Raw genomic sequence first — 14,583 nt, forward strand, 5'->3', positions numbered from 1 at the left:
CTAGTGGAATCCCTATCATATTCTATACTGAATTTTTGGTTGAGTTAGCCCCTTTTTCTAACTACAGGGTGAGTCATAAATAAGGAAAAATATGTCTAGGACCGCATACTACTATGCATAACATGTGACACATCATTGTAAATTTTGTTCTCCTTGATGTGTTGTGTATGTAAAGCAAAAACACATGTTAATCATTGAATGAGATACCAACGAGCCTCACGATCATGACATGTCATTCACCCATAGATACAACACGTGACACACCAATGAGCTGATGTGTATCTGTAAGTGTTTGAAAGATATGAGAGAGAAAATCCCATCCCAATGTATCTGAAATTGTATCAGAACTTGGGAATCACACATTGCAGGTTGTAACGGAGTGTACAGTCGCATGTTAGGGAATGTGTGCCCTGTAAGCAGAAAGAGTGGTCAACGGTGGAAGTAAAACCGCAGCATGCACGATGTATTTACAACACCTCTGCAATGGTCACTCTGCTGGATACTCGCCATGTCAACAGTTGCTAACAGCCGCATCGCAGTGTTACTACAGTACTGTGGCAAGTTTCACAAATGAGGAATACGCCGATGTCCACCTCACCTACAGGCTTGCAGATGGAAGAGCTGATGTTGCAAGGCAACTGTATCCCAAGAGGTTTCCTAGCCGGCACCGTCCGTCCACAAAATCGTTTTACTCTGTGGACAGGCGCTTGAGGGAGTATGGTGCTTGTGTAGCACTTCCAGGATGATGTGGCCATGACCGACAGTTGATGTACATTGCGGATGATGAAGGAAAAGTGTTACAAACCATTGCGGAGGGTTAACAATAAGCACCAGGTCTATAGCCACTGTGGTTGGCATGACACAATCTACAGTACTCCATAGAAACCAGTACCATCCCTTTCACATGCAGAAGGTACAGGCATTATTGCTGGAAGACTACCAGAGGATGCTGGACTTCTGCAACTTTATCCTACGGTGTCAGATCTTCAATCAGCATTTTTCACATACAATACTGTTCACCGACAAAGCCTATTTCATGAAGGAGGGTATAGTGAATTCGCATAATTGGCACCAGTGGGTGGAAGGAAACCCCCACAGCACAGTGATACGAGGCTACCAACAACAATGTGGTGTCAATATCCGGTGTGGTATTATTGATCGCCATCTCGTAGGGCAACATGTGCTACCACAAAGCCTTACAGGGGAGCGGTATCTGCATTTCCTAGATGTTACATTCCCAGAATTGTTGGAAGACGTTAGTTTGGTCTTTCATGTGAACCTGTGGTCCTGTGGTACATGTGTGATGGTGCGCTCGCTCACCTGCACAGTACCTTCCCTTCAAAATGGGTGGCTTGTGGAGGCCCTTTAGCATGGCCAGCAAGATTGCCAGACCTGAATCCACTGGATTTATTTTTGTGGGGCCATCTGAAATCTGTGATTCATGAAGGAGAGGTTGTTGATGTCAACACCCTTCAACCCAGAATAAAACATGCCTGTGATATTCTGCAAAGAGATACAGACATGTTGGATCATGTTCAGCAATCCTTCCTGCAAATAGTTCAACTTTGCCACACACATCGTGGCTGTCATTTTGAACAGTACTTATAAACCGGCACTGCAGCTTCTGGTCGTGTGTTTCTATGTTAGTTTTGATTTGTACAGCTGTATTGTATTCGTTTGTGTGAACTGCCACATACCTATGTAGTAGTATTTTGTATTCTGCATCTATGTAGTCTTTTCTTAAAACCAAGTCTGGACACAAAAACCAAATTATAAAACATGCATGTACAGTAGTGCAGCCCCTCCTCATGTTCGTTTCCCTGTGCCAACTAGCCATGATACATAGTACCAGCCAGCGTAACTGGTATGAGATAGATGTGGGTGCTATCATTGCTAGCAATGTCATGTACACTGTTGCTTGATGCTGATGCCTTGCCTTCTCATGAGTGGCTAAACTACCTACAACACACGCATAGCCAATGTCGGCACACAGTAACACCCAAATGTCCACTTTGTATTTCCACATTTTTACCATTCAATTGCATTGTCATTTATTGACATAGGAACATGCGAGCTCAGTGTGTGACAATTTGCACAACATATTTGTCCTCATTTATGACTCACCCTTTATATTTTATCATAGATCTCTTGAACAAAAACACATGCCCAGTTCTTGAAAAAAGGCACAGGTCACACCCATCTACAAGGAGTATAGTAGAAGTGATCCACAAAGCTACCATGCAGTATCCTTCATACTGACTTGTGCAATCTTAGAGCATATTCTGAGATCAAACATAGTAAGGTATCTTGAACAGAATGACCTTCTCAATTGCAATTATCGTGGTTTCTGAAAACACTGGTGAATTGTAATTCAACTTGCATTTTTCTCACATGACATCCTGAAAGCTTTGGATCAAGGTAGTCAGGAATACATAATGTTTCTTCATTTCTGGAAAGCACTTGACTCGGTACCTTACTTACACTTTTTTGTCAAAAGTGCAATCATATGGTGTATTAAGTGAAGTTTGTGAATTGATTGAGGACTTTTTGGTAGGGAGGAGGCAGCATGCTATTGTGGATGGAGAGTTATCATCGTAGGTAGAAGTAACTTTGTGTGCTCCCCAGGGAAATGTGTTGATACTCTTGCTGTTCATGTTGTATAGAAATGACTTTATAGACAATATTAATAGTAACTTCAGACTTTATGCAGATGATATGATTATCTATAATGCAGTACTATCTGATGGAAGTTGCATAAATATTGTACATCTTGATAAGATTTCAAAATGGTGCAAAGATTGGCTACTGGTTTTATATGTTAAGAAATGTGAAGTTTTGCACGTCACAAAATGAAAAACCAGTAGAATCTTATGACTATAATATCAGTGAGTCACAGTTGGAATCAACCAACCCATAGAAATACCCATGTATAACACTTTGTAGAGATATGAAGTGAAATGATCACATTAGTTCAGCTCTGGGTAAAGTGGGTGGTAGAATTGGGATTGGTTGGCAGCCCTGCAGCCAGGCGACTAGCGCGAGTTTTGGTGTTCTCGTAAAGATAAGTTATTTTAGATTATAAAACATATAGATTAGTACTGATTACGTGGTAAATAAGTGTATTAGTGTGCCGTTTAAGTGTACCATTAAAGGTTTCACTTTTCTTTACGTAATATAGCAGAAAACGCGAAAAGACCGTACAGTCGTATTTTTTGTTTACGTTCTGCTGCAGCAAATCTATAGAATTTCGCTTAGTTGTTCCTTGCTCTCTCCAGCAATTTAACTTAGCTTACCTCTTCATTATTTAACTAGCATTTCCGGAAAGTAGCGTAAAGTTTAACTTGTTGTTTCAGAAACTTTGCACTTTTGTTTTTGTTTACACACAGTTGCGTATAGGCCAAATTTGTGTAACCATATTTTCGTGTTTATCTGTAATTTAACTGACTTATTCTTAATCAAATATTACGTTTATCATGAGTGAAAAGTGCTTGACTTGCCGTAGAATTGTTAGGTCGGGGCTTTGGTGTGATGGGTGCTGTAGTTTTTTCCATGTGGGTGACTGTAGTGGCGTGGGAATAGGGGAAGTAAATGAGACTCATCAGTGGTTTTGTAGGATTTGTAGTAGAGATAGGAAGATACTGGAACAGGAGGGGAAAATTGCTGCCCTTCAGGCTGAATTAGACAAGGCCAGGGGAGATCTTGACAGGTTAAGGAGGGAGAAGGGTAAAGAGAGGTGGGAAGTGGCAACAGGCAACAGGAGGAACAGGCCTAGAACTTTGTCTGACAGCTTTATGGTGAATGTGGAAAATAGATTTGACCTGTTGCTTCAGTTAGAAGCTGGTGAGCCTCAAGCAGTTGCAGGTGTAGACAGGGCACAACAAACTTTCAGCAGCAGATTGAAAAGTAAGAATGTAGGGAAATCAGAAAAGAGAAAGAAAGTGTTGTTGTTAGGTAGTTCCCATGGAAGAGGTGTTGGCCAACTCTTGCAGGATGAACTAGGATCAGAATACCAGGTCACCAATTTTTTTAAACCTAGTGCTGGTCTGGAGCAGGTGACAGAGGATTTAGGATCACTTTGCAAAGATTTCACTAAGGAAGACACCGTGGTTATAGTGGGTGGGGCAGGTAACAGTATTGACAGAAATCCTGGGTACAGTATAGAGTGTGACCTGGCGAAGATTGCATCAGCATCGAAGCATACTAGTGTTGAGTTTGTATCTGTTCTTGGGCGTCATGACCGACCTCATTTGAACTCTTCTGTCAAGAGAGTTAATTTGGAGCTGGAACGGCTGCTCATGTCGGGTGCGGGGTCACACATTGGTGTGGTTCAAGTTGATTCTCTCAGTAGGTGGGATTATACTAGGCATGGCCTTCACCTCAACAGGAAGGGGAAGGGTAAATTGGCTGGGGAAATAGCAGGAAAGTTAAAGGGGGGAGGCACTGTCATGAGTGGTAAAATACCAGTGGTTATAGGATTCAGAAAAGACCCTTTTTTAGGGTAGGGAGGACAGAAAGAAAGCAAATTTTAAGAGAGGTTAGAACTGAGACAAACCTTCAGTTTGAAAAAGAAATCAAAAAACATAATTCCAGCTTATTACATCAGCATAAACAGCCATTGGTTAAGAATTTTCAACTGTCAGCAGATATTTTAACTCCACCCAATTTTAACTCAGACAATGTGAAATGTCAGCTATCTTTATTGCATCAAAATATTCGAGGACTGAGAAATAAAATTAATGAATTAACTATATGCATAGATGAATTAGTCTTCAAACCCAGCTGACATAATCTGCCTCTCTGAACATCATGTGACCACTGGTATAGAACTTTTAAGTGTTACAGGGTTTAGGTTAGCATCTCACTTTTGTAGATCAGAAATGGAGAAAGGAGGAGTTGCCACATTCATCAGGAACTGTCATAAATTTAAGAACATAGACATTCATAAATTTTGCCTAGAACAGCATATGGAAGCATGTGCAACAGAATTAGATTTTCACAAAAAATCTTTCATAATATTAAGTGTATATCGAGCACCTGCAGGTAACTTTAATCTGTTTGTAAACCACCTTGAAGCTGTACTGGCCCATTTAATAACCAAAAACAAAGAAAAAGTGGTTGCTGGTGATTTCAATGTAGATTTCCTTAAAGACTCTCCGAATAAGAACTTATTTGAGTTAGTAACACTATCATTCAACTTAATTCCCACAGTAAAGTTCCCCACTAGGATAGCCACTTGCTCACAAACAGCCATTGATAATATCTTTATAGAAAAGTCCAATGAACAAAATTATATTACAAAACCAATAGCCAATGGCCTCTCAGACCATGACATGCAGTTCCTTCTGTTAAATGTTAATACTGAACAGGATATAAAATCTGTTAAATCTGAGCTCAAGAGGGTAATCAGTAAGCCAAAAATTGATTATTTTAGGACACTCCTCAGAGACATTCACTGGACTGATGTTTACAGTGCTCATGGCATGAATGAAAAATATAACATTTTTGCTAATAAAGTGCTTACCTTATTTGAACACTGCTTTCCCCCAAAACTTACCAAGGTTAGAGGAAAATCTACAAAGAAGCCATGGATTACTCGAGGAATAAGGGTATCTTGTAAAACAAAAAGAAAACTGTATCTGTCAATCCGAAACATTTCCAATGTTGATGCTATAGCACATTATAAGAAATACTGCAAAATATTAAAGACTGTAATATGGATGTCAAAGCAAATATATTACAAGGAAAAGATAGTCATATCAGATAACAAAATAAAGACAATATGGGATATAGTGAAGGAGGAGACCGGTAGGACCAGACATGAAGAAGAACAAATAGCATTAAGAGTAAATGATACATTGGTGACAGATGTGTATAGTGTTGCAGAACTTTTTAACAAACATTTTATAACTGTTACTGAAAAGATGGGGTTGTCAGGTTCGGTAGATGCTGCTATGGATTACCTTAGACCAGAGATTTCAAGTAATTTCCATAATATGAATTTGACCCTCACTACCCCAACAGAAATAATGTCCATCATAAAATCTTTAAAATCAAAAACATCTAGTGGGTATGATGAAATATCAACAAAGTTAATTAAAGAATGTGATTCTGAGCTAAGTAACATATTAAGCTATCTGTGTAACCAGTCGTTTATCAGTGGAATATTTCCTGAATGGCTGAAATATGCTGAAGTTAAGCCACTGTTTAAGAAGGGAGATAAAGAAATAGCATCAAATTTCCGTCCAATTTCACTGTTACCAGCATTCTCAAAAATTTTCGAAAAAGTAATGTACCGTCGTCTTTATAACCATCTTATCTCAAATAACATACTGTCAAAGTCACAGTTTGGATTTCTAAAAGGTTCTGATATTGAGAAGGCTATCTTCACTTACAGTGAAAATGTGCTTAATTCATTAGACAAAAAATTGCAGGCAACTGGTATATTTTGTGATCTATCAAATGCATTTGACTGTGTAAATCACAATATCCTTTTAAGTAAACTAGAATATTATAGTGTAACAGGAAATGCTGCAAAATGGTTCAAATCTTATATCTCTGGCAGGAAACAAAGGGTGTTATTAGGAAAGAGCTTGATACATGTCTATCCGGCATCATCCAACTGGGAACTAATTACATGTGGGGTCCCACAAGGTTCCATTTTGGGGCCCTTACTTTTTCTTGTGTATATCAATGACCTTTCATCAGTAACATTACCAGATGCCAAGTTTGTTTTGTTTGCCGATGATACAAACATTGCAATAAATAGCAAATCAAGTGTAGTCTTAGAAAGATCAGCCAATAAAATATTTGTGGACATTAATCACTGGTTCCTAGCCAATTCTTTGTCACTAAACTTTGAAAAAACACACTACATGCAGTTCAGAACTTGTAAGGGGTGTCCCAAGAGTATATGTCTAACATATGATGACAAGAAGATAGAAGAAGTGGACAGTGTTAAATTCTTGGGATTACAGCTTGATAATAAATTCAATTGGGAGGAGCACACCACAGAACTGCTGAAGCATCTTAACAAATCTCTGTTTGCAATGCGAATTTTGTCAGACGTAGGGGATATAAAAATGAAAAAGCTGGCATACTATGCTTACTTTCATTCCATAATGTCATATGGGATTATTTTTTGGGGTAATTCATCAAGCCAAGCTAAAGTTTTCCGGGCACAAAAACGTGCAGTAAGAATTATATGTGGTGTGAACTCAAGAACATCCTGCAGAAGCCTGTTTAGGGAACTAGGGATACTAACTACAGCTTCCCAGTATATTTATTCCTTAATGAAATTTGTCATTAAAAATATATCACTTTTTCAAACCAACAGCTCAATTCATGGAATCAATACTAGAAATAAGAATAATCTTCACAAGAATTTAAAGTCACTTAGTCTTGTACAAAAAGATGTGCATTATTCAGGAACACACATTTTCAATAACTTGCCAGCAGCCATAAAAAGCTTAACAACCAATGAAATTCAGTTTAAGAGAAGCCTAAAGGATTTATTGGTGGCCAACTCCTTCTACTCCATTGATGAATTTCTTAGTAAAACCAACTGATTTGTATATAAGTACAACATAACTTCTGCACAATTTCAGTGCAGTGATGTGTTCATTGAAAATTTGTGTGTGTGTGTGTGTGTGTAAGTATAATCTGACTTCTGCACCATTTCAGTGCAGTAATGTGTTCATTGTAAATAAGTATTACAGTAGTTGTATTACATGTTTATTACCTTATAAATAAATAAAAAAACGTTTTTTATTTTAAATTCAGTGCATTAGTATTTGTAAAATGACTCTTAGTGTTCATTAAAAATGACGATCATTCCACTTGGGACCTGTGGAATGGTACATTAGCTTATTTGTTTTAGTTGTAAATATTTGTCATGTATTGTTGTTTTTCTGACATGTTCCACATCCAGGAGGACCTCCTCACTACGTATCAATTGGAATGAAAGTAAATCTAATCTAATCTAATCTAGTGTATTGATAGAATACAGGGGAAGTGCAGTCAATCTTTGTATGGTAATATACTGTATCCACACCCTCCACCTAGCAGTTTCCACCCCCTCCTTCCCATTTTCAAGTCCAACCTTGTTTATCAACTTGACGGGCCTTTTTTATGATATGCAGCAATCTGTCGCTCTTAACATTGTTTATACAACTGGAAACATGTACTGTTACTACATACCAGAGCGCGTCATTTAAATAAATGAACTTGAATGCCTTAAAAAAGAAAATAAACTCTGATTACTGTTAATCAATCACAACTTACGACCAAGCCATTTATAGGCAATTACTTGTTGAGCAGAGATACGTTTGGAAATAGGCTGTCATTGACATATTATACCAGGATAACTCACTTCTTCACACATTGTAGCAGAGGTGTTGGTAATTCTTATTTTCTGCCTGTAGTATGAAGATGTTGACTGCAGGTGTAAAAAAAAATAAATCTGAGCTTCTCATCATGAAGTCCGAACTACTAATTTCCCTATGAACTTTTTATGCATATAGTTCTGCCTTCAGTTGATCTCTGCTTCTAATGATTCTTTCTCTATTAAATTTTTATAATGCTACAGGGATTTTGTACAGCTTACTGAAACTGAGATTACAAATAATAGTGTTCACACAGATTTCCTGTAGACAAGATTGCTACTGACTGACCCAGGTGTACTCTTTAAAGTTTCACTAAGTTGTGATACACGTGAAATTGGTTCTACACATTTCCTCTATAACAACTTTGTTAATATCTGTTAGTTGTATGTTCTTCTTTGACAACAGGTTTGACCTTAATATAAGTTTTATTTACAATTTTATCTAATACAGTTTTGTTCCTTTCAGTTCATTCCTAACTTTTTCATAATGGGAATTTATTGTATCTTTTGATTTTTCTATAGTAGCGTCATGACTAGATTTAGTTGCGTATCTCAAAGTATGATTAACAGATTTTATTGTATATGTGAAGTGGTCATGACTGGAATTAACTGCAGTTCTCAAAGAGTTGTACCTCACATTAATTGTATTGCTTCAAGAATTATAACTGTAATCCATAGTATTTTCTTAATTTAGCATTTTAGACATGAAAGTGTCATGGCTGGAACTGCTGACTGCAAATCTTTCATTTTGGCTGACAATTCATTTACCAAATCTGGTTCTTCTTAATTTTTGACATTTTGATTATGTAAATACTCATTTTGAAACAGAAAAATGTGAAACTGGATGTTGTACTTATCTTTGTCCTTGCTTCATCCCATTGTTTTGCAGTCCTTTGCCAGTTTAATTACCTTTCTTCATTTGACCACTCTTGAAGATAATTCACACATTTTGTTTCTAGGTCCAGTATTTTTATCTTCCTTTTTGCTGTGGTATTTAACATGTAAACAATATTTTTAATTTATGAAAGTCATAAATAATATCAGTACTTTGTCTGCCACAATGGATGCCAGTCCGAGCCCATAGGTTCGATAAGGAAACTAGAAAACTGTTTGTTAAGTCTGTTTGTTGTAGAATATCAACAGTGAGACAATACTCATCTTTCCCCTTCAATGCCACAGTTGCAGTTGTTTTTGTGGTACCTCATTTCCTTAAAAAAATTGGGGTATGGTCTTACTGATAGTAGTTCTGGATTTCGTGAAAGTTTAGCATCATCACATTACCCACCTCCTTGCTGTGCAAGGAGCGATTACTTACAAAGACTAATTCAAGCAAAAATAAAACTTGACTATATGTGTATGATGGGAGAGACTGGCTGGGCACTAGTCTCTAACAATCGAGGATGATACAGCCATATACCAGGAGCAGTTTTGGGTGATGTAATCACAATTCCATGCTGGTATGTTTCTCTATTAAACTGTAAGTGGGGGATGATAGGGTAGTGTAAGAAGTAGGGGCATAGTGTAAGAAGTTGGGGGAATTCAGTGCAGGAAAATTTTATTACGGAAGAAACACCGAAAACATCTCGGGATCCGACGGTCGTCACTCCGCCCGTTAACACCGAACGTTAATGTCGCTGGGGGATATACAACTTTATGTCCTTAATGTTGTACTTTCCTGTCTCTGATTCCATTACAGGATCAAATAAAAATGTTTCAGGATGTACTACTGTTTGAACTCGGTATGGTCCCTCATATTTTTAGAAAAACTTGTGTCTCTTTCCTCAGGGCAGAGCTCTGAAGATGCTGTTTTACGAGAACTAGTTCATCGACCTTGTAGTGAGGTTTGATAGTCTTCTCATTATGTCTAATCACTCATTGTTGCGCCTTTTCAACTAAATTTTTAGAACCCATTTCCTGTTTAAGTTCGTAATCTTCAGTAGGCTTTTCAGGCCAAATGAAACATTTAATAAGAGGTTCTCCTGTAAAGGGTTTGCCTATTACTTCTAAAGGTGTTAACCCTGTTCATAAATGTGGTAGTATATTTAAAATAAGTTTAACGTCTTTGATCTTTGTTGCCCATAAGGTATGTTTTTTCATGGCAGTAGGTGTGGCATAATTTCACAAAATTTTTCATTACCTGTTCACACAGATTTGGGGACAGGTTGTAGTTGGATATTAACACTTCACAAATACCTTCCCATGATAAAATTCTTTAAAATCATTACTAACAAATTGTGGTCCATTATTGGAGAGAAACAGTAGGTTTTTCCTACCTCCAGAAAGTATTGTAGCAAACAGTGTATAACCGTTTGTTGACCAACACTCTACGAGGACTAAAATGTATGACATTCCTCCCTTTCCTTTCAGAATAGGTACTAGGAAATCTGCTGCTGTAAGTTTGTGTATAGACTTTGGAATGATTGGATACACATGAGTGAGTGTTCCTCTCTTTCACCTTCTGAAAGGCTTCACAAGGCCAAATTAATGATGCTACTTTATGTCCTAGCCTTTTAAAGTAACAGAACTTATTCATACGAGCTATACATTTCTTTATTCTAAAGTGTCCATTGCATGTACGAACATACCACACAATTTCATCTTCCATTAACTTCAGAATGCATAGAAGCCATTGTTGCAATCTTATACTATCCCACCAAAATAAAACATGGCCCATAATTTTCCATTTCTCTGCTTGCTTAGGAGGCAAGGGATTCCTAATACATGTAGCAAACATCTTGGTAAAAATAGGGATCATGTTCTTTATGCCATCTTTCGTATCCTGGTGTGTGGATACTCTACTGTCAGAAAATTAATTGCAAAAATTACACCAGATCACTTTTAACTCTTCCATGTCTATATGTAACCTAGACAAAGTGTCTGGTACAATATTCTCCAAACCTTTTACATACTGTGTTCTAATGTCATATTCTTGTAGGAACAACATCCATCACATTAATCTAGTATGTAACAAATGACTATTCATCAAAAAAGATAGAGCGTGATGATATGCGTAAATATGGATTTCTGCCCCCATACTAGAGTTTGGAATTTTTGGATACTCCATATTAATGCTAATAGTTTTTCCGTAGCTTTGTAGTTTACATCATATTCATTAAGATTATGGCTAGCAAAAGCTATAGATACGTGATTTACACTATCTAGACCCCACTCTTCTTGGAATAGTTCTGCCGTGATCCCATTAACAGATGCATGGGTTGCAATTTTAAAAGGTTCACCCAGACTCGGATTATGCAATATGGGTGCTTCTACTAATGCTCTTTTTACATTTACAAATGCATTATTTGCCTCTAGATCCCTAACCAATGGTATTTTCTTTCGTAACAAATGTAAAACTCTTGTGTCATTTAGTTCTTGTCTCCTAATATAATGTCTATAGTATCCAGCCATTCTGATAAATCCCTTCAGTAGCCTCACATTTTTAGGGGTGGACATTCTTCAGGAGCTTTTATGCACCCAGGATCTGGTCTAATCCCCTGTACCCCTACAAGATGCCCTACGAACTTTAACTCTTGCCTCTCAACATGTGACTTAGACAGTTTCACTGTAATAACCTTTTCTTTAAATTTTTTCAGTGATAGGCGATGTTCTTCCCAGTTAGCTGAGATTAGGAGAATATAATCGACATATATTATTAAATAGCTCAATAAATCTCTTCCTAATGCTTCATCCAGAGTGGGTATAAATACTGATACTGAGATATTAAGTCCAAAAGTTAACACATTAATGTGATAAGATTTAGCATCAAACAGGATTTCTGTATACTTTTTTGAGTCCAGATGTAACCTAATTTTGCAGTATCCAGCAGTCAGGGCTATTGTGCTAAAAAACTTTGTTTTCTCCAATTTGGATAACACTTCATTGATGTTAATTGGTCTGTCTCGTTCCGTTTCTACATGTTTATTCAATGTACACATGTCTAGCACACCTCCTGTAACTTTTTTACCACTACTGAAGGGTTATTCATGATGCTAGAAGTTGTTGTTGTTGTTGTTGTTGTTGTTGTTGTGGTCTTCAGTCCTGAGACTGGTTTGATGCAGCTCTCCATGCTACTCTATCCTGTGCAAGCTTCTTCATCTCCCAGTACCTACTGCAACCTACATCCTTCTCAATCTGCTTAGTGTATTCATCTCTTGGTCTCCCTCTACGATTTTTACCCTCCACGCTGCCCTCCAATACTAAATTGGTGATCCCTTGATGCCTCAGAACATGTCCTACCAACCGATTCCTTCTTCTGGTCAAGTTGTGCCACAAACTTCTCTTCTCCCCAATCCTATTCAATACTTCCTCATTAGTTATGTGATCTACCCATCTAATCTTCAGCATTCTTCTGTAGCACCACATTTCGAAAGCTTCTATTCTCTTCTTGTCCAAACTATTTATCGTCCATGTTTCACTTCCATACATGGCTACACTCCATACGAATACTTCCAGAAATGACTTCCTGACACTTAAATCTATACTGGATGTTAACAAATTTCTCTTCTTCAGAAACGCTTTCCTTGCCATTGCCAGCCTACATTCTATATCCTCTCTACTTTGACCATCATCAGTTATTTTGCTCCCCAAATAGCAAAACTCCTTTACTACTTTAAGTGCCTCATTTCCTAATCTAATTCCCTCAGCATCACCCGACTTAATTAGACTACATTCCATTATCCTTGTTTTGCTTTTGTTGTTGATCATCTTATATCCTCCTTTCAAGACACTGTCCATTCCATTCAACTGCTCTTCCAAGTCCTTTGCTGTCTCTGACAGAATTACAATGTCATCGGCGAACCGCAAAGTTTTTATTTCTTCTCCATGAATTTTAATACCTACTCCGAATTTTTCTTTTGTTTCCTTTACTGCTTGCTCAATATACAGATTGAACAACATCGGGGAGAGGCTACAACCCTGTCTTACTCCCTTCCCAACCACTGCTTCCCTTTCATGTCCCTCGACTCTTATAACTGCCATCTGGTTTCTGTACAAATTGTAAATAGCCTTTCGCTCCCTGTATTTTACCCCTGCCACCTTTAGAATTTGAAAGAGAGTATTCCAGTCAACATTGTCAAAAGCTTTCTCTAAGTCTACAAATGCTAGAAACGTAGGTTTGCCTTTCCTTAATCTTTCTTCTAAGATAAGTCGTAAGGTCAGTATTGCCTCACGTGTTCCAGTGTTTCTACGGAATCCAAACTGATCTTCCCCGAGGTTGGCTTCTACTAGTTTTTCTATTCGTCTGTAAAGAATTCGTGTTAGTATTTTGCAGCTGTGACTTATTAAACTGATAGTTCGGTAATTTTCACACCTGTCAACACCTGCTTTCTTTGGGATTGGAATTATTATATTCTTCTTGAAGTCTGAGGGTATTTCGCCTGTTTTATACATCTTGCTCACCAGATGGTAGAGTTTTGTCAGGACTGGCTCTCCCACGGCCGTCAGTAGTTCCAATGGAATATTGTCTACTCCGGGGGCCTTGTTTCGACTCAGGTCTTTCAGTGCTCTGTCAAACTCTTCACGCAGTATCATATCTCCCATTTCATCTTCATCTACATCCTCTTCCATTTCCATAATATTGTCCTCAAGTACATCGCCCTTGTATAGACCCTCTATATACTCCTTCCACCTTTCTGCTTTCCCTTCTTTGCTTAGAACTGGGTTTCCATCTGAACTCTTGATATTCATACAAGTCGTTCTCTTATCTCCAAAGGTCTCTTTAATTTTCCTGTAGGCGTTATCTATCTTACCCCTAGTGAGATAGGCCTCTACATCCTTGCATTTGTCCTCTAGCCATCCCTGCTTAGCCATTTTGCACTTCCTGTCGATCTCATTTTTGAGACGTTTGTATTCCTTTTTGCCTGTTTCACTTACTGCATTTTTATATTTTCTCCCTTCATCAATTAAATTCAATATTTCTTCTGTTACCCAAGGATTTCTACTAGCCCTCGTCTTTTTACCTACTTGATCCTCTGCTGCCTTCACTACTTCATCCCTCAAAGCTACCCATTCTTCTTCTACTGTATTTATTTCCCCCATTCCTGTCAATTGCTCCCTTATGCTCTCCCTGAATCTCTGTACAATCTCTGGTTCTTTTAGTTCATCCAGGTCCCATCTCCTTAAATTCCCACCTTTTTGCAGTTTCTTCAGTTTTAATCTACAGGTCATAACCAATAGATTGTGGTCAGAGTCCACATCTGCCCCTG

The sequence above is a fragment of the Schistocerca serialis genome, chromosome 4, assembly GCF_023864345.2.
Source record: "Schistocerca serialis cubense isolate TAMUIC-IGC-003099 chromosome 4, iqSchSeri2.2, whole genome shotgun sequence".
NCBI lineage: Eukaryota > Metazoa > Arthropoda > Insecta > Orthoptera > Acrididae > Schistocerca > Schistocerca serialis.